This window comes from Porites lutea, chromosome 1 (genome assembly GCF_958299795.1).
Source record: "Porites lutea chromosome 1, jaPorLute2.1, whole genome shotgun sequence".
Taxonomy (NCBI): domain Eukaryota; kingdom Metazoa; phylum Cnidaria; class Anthozoa; order Scleractinia; family Poritidae; genus Porites; species Porites lutea.
The window spans coordinates 11,801,206-11,809,230 of NC_133201.1; positions in this window are offsets into that span (position 1 = coordinate 11,801,206).

The following is an 8,025-nucleotide window of genomic DNA, read 5'->3' on the forward strand; positions in this document are numbered from 1 at the left end:
TCTTGTTCTCCTTCATAAAAAAAAATCAATTAACAATATCTATATTTTTTAGCTATTTCTGTTATTGCAACGGTTTCTACTTTAAACTTACTATAACATTGACTTTACTGTATTTTAAACTATTGCAATAAAGGTTCTATGAATTATTGAAAAAGTGATGATCTGCAAATGAGTTGTAATAGATAAGTGACCCAGTGGTATTGTTCTATCTGAACCCATTCACTAAATGAATATCCTCAAGTTAAGGATCTCCTGGCCTGACATTTCCTGAATTGATTTCAGCCAAAACTTCATCTTTGAGTCCTTGGGGCAGCACGTCACCTGGTGCCGTCTCCAGCAGTAATTGCTGCAGTTTCACTGTGTTAGGACCCACAATTAATTCCCTTTTATTTATGTTTGAGGCCTTCACTACAAATCCCTTGTACCCGAGTCGTGGTGGCATTCGGATAGGGTCATAGGTGAAGCCAGCAGTTCTGGCATTATCCAAAAGTTGCTTAATTTCTGCATATTTTAGATGGCTGGAAGAAATTGACCATTCTGGATCTCGGCGCCCAGAAAATATTGCCAATGTTACAAATATAGCACCTGCAATTTAATCATCATCATCGTTAGTAATGCAGATGAATGTATGTACATTTAAATTCAACATTGCAGACGTTACACTACAAGTGGGGCGGTGGGGGACCACCTCAAGTGATTATCTTGGATACCGCCTCCTCAGGTGTACTCGATCAGAGTGATGACGAAAATTGCATGAGAAGAGTCAGCCTAGATTGAACGGAAGCTTTAAAAACTGCTGTCCCAAGATTTTGAGAAGACTTGAAATTTAGGGACAAGGATAGTTTTGAGGGCATGTTACTACAGTCTTCCAGTCTGCAATCGCACACGGCGTTGCGCCTCTTGCAACTGTACCCCAAGATTAATTGCCAACGAGCAAGCCGAGTGAATACGGTCGGCTTGCGAGGCGGCCAGCTTAATGAATTCTCGATCGTGCTGTGAAAAGTAGGAGTAGATTCCCTGGGGATTTTAGTGGCGTTAGATTTCACATGTAGTTTCACTTGACTTTTGATGTCCTTTGTTGAAAACAAACGAATCTTCAAAGTTCGGACATTGTTCTCTGCCACACTACTGTACTTGTACGAACTACAACTTGCTATTTCATGTTCGCACTAAACTATAAATGTTATTTCCCTTTCGCTGTTTGAAACCCGACAAGTTTAAGGTTCAAAAATGTCTAAGCAGAAGAATAAGAGCGAGTTTAAGACCAAGATCATGGCAGAAATGTAGGAACGAGGAGTGATTGTAGTCGAAATTCTCGCCTCAGCAGGTAAAATGATTTTATAAACATTGGGACTAAAATGTATCGTTGGCACTTAGCGAAAGCTACAACTAGTTAATAATATATACCTAAAACTAACGTAAAATGTGAGTTCGAGCGTTTTGTTTTTTTCCTTGCCGTTGGGCTGGCTCGATCATGGAGGAACGGAAAACGGAAACAGGGTTAAAAACATTAAGAAATGGAAAAAATACCTGCCCCTGCCGCCATGTTGAAGTCGTCGTACCCAGGACCTATTACTTTTTACAATAGAGTAAGACTGGGGACTCAGAGGCCATGAGGGTGAGAGGAATAATTGTTTTAATCCAACTAGTTGGTCAAAAATATCGAGAATAAAAAAAAATTATAGCTAGTTAAAGCTAGACTTAAATCCTTTTTGCCGCCAAAAAGCCCGCGCTTTTCTCTACTAGTGGGCTATGACCAGAAACCCTTATGGGGTTCTGCTATAACATATAGCCTGGTAGTAGCTCAACCAATCAGAACACAGCATTGATAATAGACCACCATCGTGATTTTGGGGGTGGGGCCACACCCCCAGACTTTTAGCCTGTGCCACAAATGAAACGTGAGTGCCGATTGTGCTGCTCAGCTAGGACAGAAGGAGGTGGACTAGCTACGGCACCAGGAACATCTCAACGCCTCAGCGGAATGCGACCGCAGTGAAGTGAACTAGTTACCGAGAGATCTACTCCCTGTACCATCAGCAGTGCGTACAACCTTTATTCTAACACAAATTTTAGTTTATCCAGGAAGGCTTATATCTTTTAGATTCACTCTATTTCGCTAAAGATTTTCCCTTGAAACCTTGGAGGGGCTGCGCAAATAGTATACGGGCCGGGTAAAAGCAATGTGACTGTTCGCCTAACTTTCTCCTCGGGCTTTCACCTCCTATCCCCACGGCACCCGTATGAGGACCTTCGTGTTCCCATATTCGTAGCTCCTAAGGACGAGGACTTTCGATTTCACTTCCCATTATATCCGTACGGCCACGGCAGCACCCCGAGTGATTGGTAATATCTCGGTCAGGAACACGTGACGGCGGTTATTTGTTCGTAATCCACACCTAAGTATCCGTACGCAGACTTACAAACAACGGCACTATAGCGATAGCATATTTGAATACTATATGGCATTGAAAACCAAATAGTAAATAAATTAAGAAATAAAAGAGGCGGACTGCAATAAATGTAATAAATGGTTGGCGTCGCGAACAGCGTTATTTAGATTCAGGCCGGGGACAAAAAAAAAAAAATCGGGGAGAGGGACAACCTCGTTGCTAGGGTTCTCTAGAACAGTTGTTTGCCCCCTAAAATTTTGCATAACCATTGTCTTCAATTTCTCCTGGGACGACCGTAATACCCAGGAGAAATTGGAAACAATCGTTTTGCAAAACTGGGGGGTAAACAAAGTGCATTATGATCTATTTGAAAATGATGAATACAGACTATCTATCTTTCAACTGTAAGTACTTCCCTTAATATATGCGCGAGCTACTAGAGTGCCTCCTCGGGATATTGCCATTTGGGCGAAATCCCCGCGAGGGCAATTTGACAATTAGAAAGTTCTTCACTCCTACCTCGGCTAAATTCCTTGTGCAAGACGTGATCATGATCCACGCATTGATTAAATTGTGATTGTCTTCCATGGTGTACCAGCTGTGCATCTTTCTAAATTACAAAGTCTTCAGAATTCTGCAGCGCGACTTATCAACCATACGCCAAGATTCTGTCATATATCGCCAGTGCCGCATGCACTCCATTGGTTACCTGTGAAGTTTCGTATTTGCTACAAAATTGCTGTGATATCTTCAAGGCTATTCAAAGTCTCGAGTCAGCGTATTTAAATTAAGCGACCTGATAAATTTATGACAATGCACTTACTATAACCTTTGGTGCAATGTGGGAGGTTTTTTGCAAGACCCCTCTGCTAAGTTCTTAATCTTGCAGTTGTGTAGCTCTTTGAAATATACCGATTCATAATGAAGATTTTCACATACAGTAGGCGAGATAAATACAGGAAACGCAACGGTTCCATGCACCGTTTCAGTTCGATTTAAACAGCTTTGATCAAAACATTCTCAGTTTCGAGAATAGTTTATTCTAAACCATAAGAAAAGATTTAATTAGAAGTTGAATTTTTCGCTATTTCTCTTTCACTTTTTAAATTCAGTTCATTTTATTTGCCGGAAAGAAAGCCTTAGAATGAAAAGGACGTTTGATCAATTCACACTCGCGAATTCTAGTCTTACTTTAAACTTTATATCTGTCAGCAGGGAATAAGTCAGGGGCACCTAACGACAATTTTCGGAAAATATCTGTTCGGGAGACGATTTGAGATCTAGAATTTTCGGAACATTTGTTGTAAAATTTCTGACTTGCCTGCCTCTCCTAGGATTTTTGAACATCTAAAAACTGGTCTAATTACCTATTTTTAACAGATTTTTCCTCTAAAAAGGTCACCTAGAATTTTCGGGAACCTTTTTTCTGGCTGGAATTTTCGAAAAGGTAAGTTTTGATCCCTATAATTTTCGGATCACTAGACTTTCAGCTAGGAAATCCGAACAGATGAAAAATTTTGGGGGGATAAAAATGTGCCTATATATACCGTTTAAAGACTAAAATACGTTTAACAATGCTACGTTTAAGTGGTTTTGAACTATATTCTCATTGGGTGCCCCTGATAAGTCAGCACAGAATTTGATTGTCGGCGAATTTCTGTAATCGTCCATCGTTCTGCTAGTGAGAAGCTAGCCGTTGTTCACTCCTCTTGCTTGTTTGAGGCTGAGTCTTATTCCGGTCAAAGAGAGAGAAAGAGGGTCTGGCAAGGTTTCCAATGAAAGATTTGTGAACTCGTGTCTGGCAAACTCTCCAAGTGTTTATATATACACAGTTATACGCACCTGATAACGTCTTCTGCTCTTAACGAGTGTCGTTAAAATTTTGGTCCATAACTTTCACTGAAACAACTACTCCACAGAATGTCACTGATAACGCGTAACGCAAAAGAGTGTCGAAGTATGACTGAACAATAAATGTCACAAAATCTACCTAAGCGGTCTCTTGGGGATGTTCTGTCTTTAGGTCATCCTAACCATTTCGTACTTGCGGGCGCAAACAATAGAAACGTCATCATTACCTACCGATTCCTCGCGACCCCTGTTCAAGCGTATCGAGATTTTTTCTATATTGACTGTATGACTGTATATTTCAGCTGTAAGTACTTTCCTTAATACACGCGCGAGTTACTAGAGTGCCTCCTCGGGATTTCACCTTCTGGGCGAAATCCCTGTGGGGGCAATTATTAGTACAGAAAAGGATTTTGATAAGTTTATAAGAAACTCTTTAGCACCTCTGAGTTTAGAGAAGCCTACAGTGACTTGGTTTAAATTATCAGAGGTTCTTTTATTTCTACTCTTATTTCCTTTTTTATCTCTTCCTCGTTTTTAGTCATGCTAAATTATTGAATAGTTTCAGTACATACAGTAAGTAGAAAAACTCTCTTTTTTGTGTATCCGCATTAGATCATATACCTATGTTAAAATGCACCACAGAAGTATTAGATATTACTTTTATTTTTAGTAGTAATAGTAGTAGTAGTAGTAGTAGTAGTAGTAGTAGTAGTAGTAGTAGTAGTAGTAGTAGTAGTAGTAGTAGTAGTAGTAGTAGTAGTAGTAGTAGTAGTAGTAGTAGTAGTAGTAGTGGTAGTGGTAGTGGTAGTGGTAGTGGTAGTGGTAGTGGTAGTGGTAGTGGTAGTGGTAGTGGTAGTAATAGTAATAGTAATAAATTGCTTTATTTGCATGACCGCATCATTTTACAGTATTGCAAAAGCATGCATATGACAGCACTAATAATAATCAAGAAAAATTCAGTTACATTACTAACAATGAAGCACGTATTTTCATACAGGAGGAAACAAACTTCATAACTAACTTATTTATTTGATGGTCCTTCGAATTCATTATCAGTTTTATGCTTTCTGGAGATGATTTCTTGTCAAAGTCAGGTATTATTCGATTGATTTGATTAATAAATGCCTGTCTCTGTACTGAGTATTTGTTACATTGAAAGAGGAAATGAATCTCATCTTCTACCTGATTTGAGTTACATAAGGGACATAATCTATTTTCTCTTGGCAAATGATCGATTTGGTATCGACCATGTTCAATCATTAGTTTGTGATTACTTATTTTAGATTTAACAAAATTCTGTCGTTCGTCATAATGTCTTAGCTGGCAGAGATAATCAGATGTAGAATATTCATCTTTAAAAGTTTTATAAAATTCTATTTTTTTTTAATTTTCAAGGCTGTGCCGCCAAAAAGATAGATATTTCTCTCTCATTTCTGTGGTATATCGTCTAATTTTACCATTATCTAGAGATTCAGCATCTAAACTGGTTAGATCGTATTGTTCAAACATGTTTATGAAATTGGAAAAATATCCTGAATTATTCATAGAATGTAGATTCTTTGACATAAGGAAAGACTGTTTGACTATAGAGTCATTCTCTTTGTTGTTGAGGTAAACAAAATATTTCATAATTTTCTGATTTATCGGGATAAGCAGCGGTAATCTATCAAGTTCAGCTCTGCAAGCTATGTTAGAGGCCTTATTGTTAACCTCTAAGTAACGTTTACAGAATTTGAGGTGGATTTTTTCTATTGGGGAGCTATCCCACTTTTTAAAATCTTGCTTGGTGTACATTCCCCATACCTCTCTGTTGTAACTCAAGATTGGGAATACCATGGTGTCAAAAATTTGGGATGCAGTATTAGGATTAAGTTTGTTAAGAATTGTCCGCTTCCTAATACTAGACAACGCGTGAAGGGCCTTTTCTTTTAAGTGTTCGAGTGCAAGTGTAAAGTTTCCCGTTGGAGTTAAACGTGTACCTAAATAAGTGTATTCTTGGACAATTTCAATTGACTCACTGCCTATGTTGAATTTGATGTCAATAGATTTTTCTGGGCGTTTCTGGAATATCATAATTTTTGTTTTTTTCGGATTAATTTTTAGCTTCCATTTGTCACAATACAAGGAAAGCGCATTTAAACAGTTCTGTAATCCAGTTTTCGATCTTGATAGAATAACTAAATCATCTGCGTAGAAAAGTGAATTTATTTTTTTCCTATTTGGAAGAACAAATGGGTCAGATAAGGTGTTTTCGAATAAATGTGGTAGATTGTTTAAATAGAGGTTAAATAAAAGAGGGCTTAAAATACAGCCTTGACGTACACCTCTGGAATATGAAAAAGGCTGTGTTTTGTTTTCACCGATTTTGATGGAACATGTCGAGTTGCAATAAAGACTTTTCATGAGGTTGTACAAGTTTCCTCCTATATTCGCGTTAGCAGCTTATAAAACAATCCTTCGTGCCAAACAGAGTCAAACGTTTTGCGGAAATCTACGAAACAAGCGTAGACTTTTTCCTTGTGATAATGCACATTTTTATCTATTAGGGTCCTTAGAGTGAAAACATGGTCTGCAGTGCGGTTTTCAGGCAAAAAGCCAATTTGGAAATTATGTAATATCTTATTTTCCTCAAAATACAAGTGAAGTGATCGATTTAAAATAGAACAGAACAGTTTTCCAAGGCAACTAGAAACACAGATGCCTCTGTAAGTTGTTGGATCACTCTTGTCACTAGATTTGTAAATTGGGGTTATGAGGCCTTGACACCAAACATCTGGCATTTTTCCGGATTGTAAAATGAGGTTAAAAAGTTTGACATAGACAGGCATTAGTGGTTCGAGGCTTGCTTTGATCATTTCATTTCGTATTTTGTCAGCAAACGGTGATTTCTTATTTGTCAATTTCTTCGCCGCTTGACGTATTTCCCTCTCAGTTATCTCATAATCGAAATGGGTAAACTGTTCCTTTTCGTGTTCTAAAGAATTTAGTTCCCTATGGATTTCATGTTCATGCGTGGAATTCGTCGGGTCAATAGAATGCAGAGATTTGAAATGGTGAAGGCATGATTCTTCCGAGATTGGGGCAGGAACATTTTCGTTGAAAGTGTCGCTCATCGAATTTAAACAATTCCAAAATGACGTCTTGTCAGGATTTAAAGCTTGTTCGTCGAGTTGTAATGTTTTTTCTTTGTGAAATCCTCTCTTCTTTGTGTCTAGGAGCTTTTTGTAATCATTCAAGGTTTTGTGATATCGTTCCCTCAATTCGGAGTTGAGGGGGACACGGTACTTTTCATTTGAGACTTTTCGTAATTGATGCCTTTTCAAGCGACATTCACAGTCGAACCATAGTGGTAGTGGTAGTGGTAGTGGTAGTGGTAGTGGTAGTGGTAGTGGTAGTGGTAGTGGTAGTGGTAGTGGTAGTGGTAGTGGTAGTGGTAGTGGTAGTGGTAGTGGTAGTGGTAGTGGTAGTGGTAGTGGTAGTGGTAGTGGTAGTGGTAGTGGTAGTGGTAGTGGTAGTAGTAGTAGTAGTAGTAGTCAGGACCAAGGGTATCAACAGGAGAAGGCATGACATGACGTGCATTTTGCTGATTACTTTTTTTCTCTCTTTATTCTTTTTCCCCGATTTTACCTATGTCATCGATGAAGCCTTTCTAAAAGCACTGGAGTCGAGAACAGGACTCCAGGAGATAAACTAAACTGCGAGTTGCGACTTTTTTAGCGACCTTGCAAGTTGTGAGATGCGAGACGCGAGTTGGGAGTTTGCGTATTTTCGTGTTGTGAGT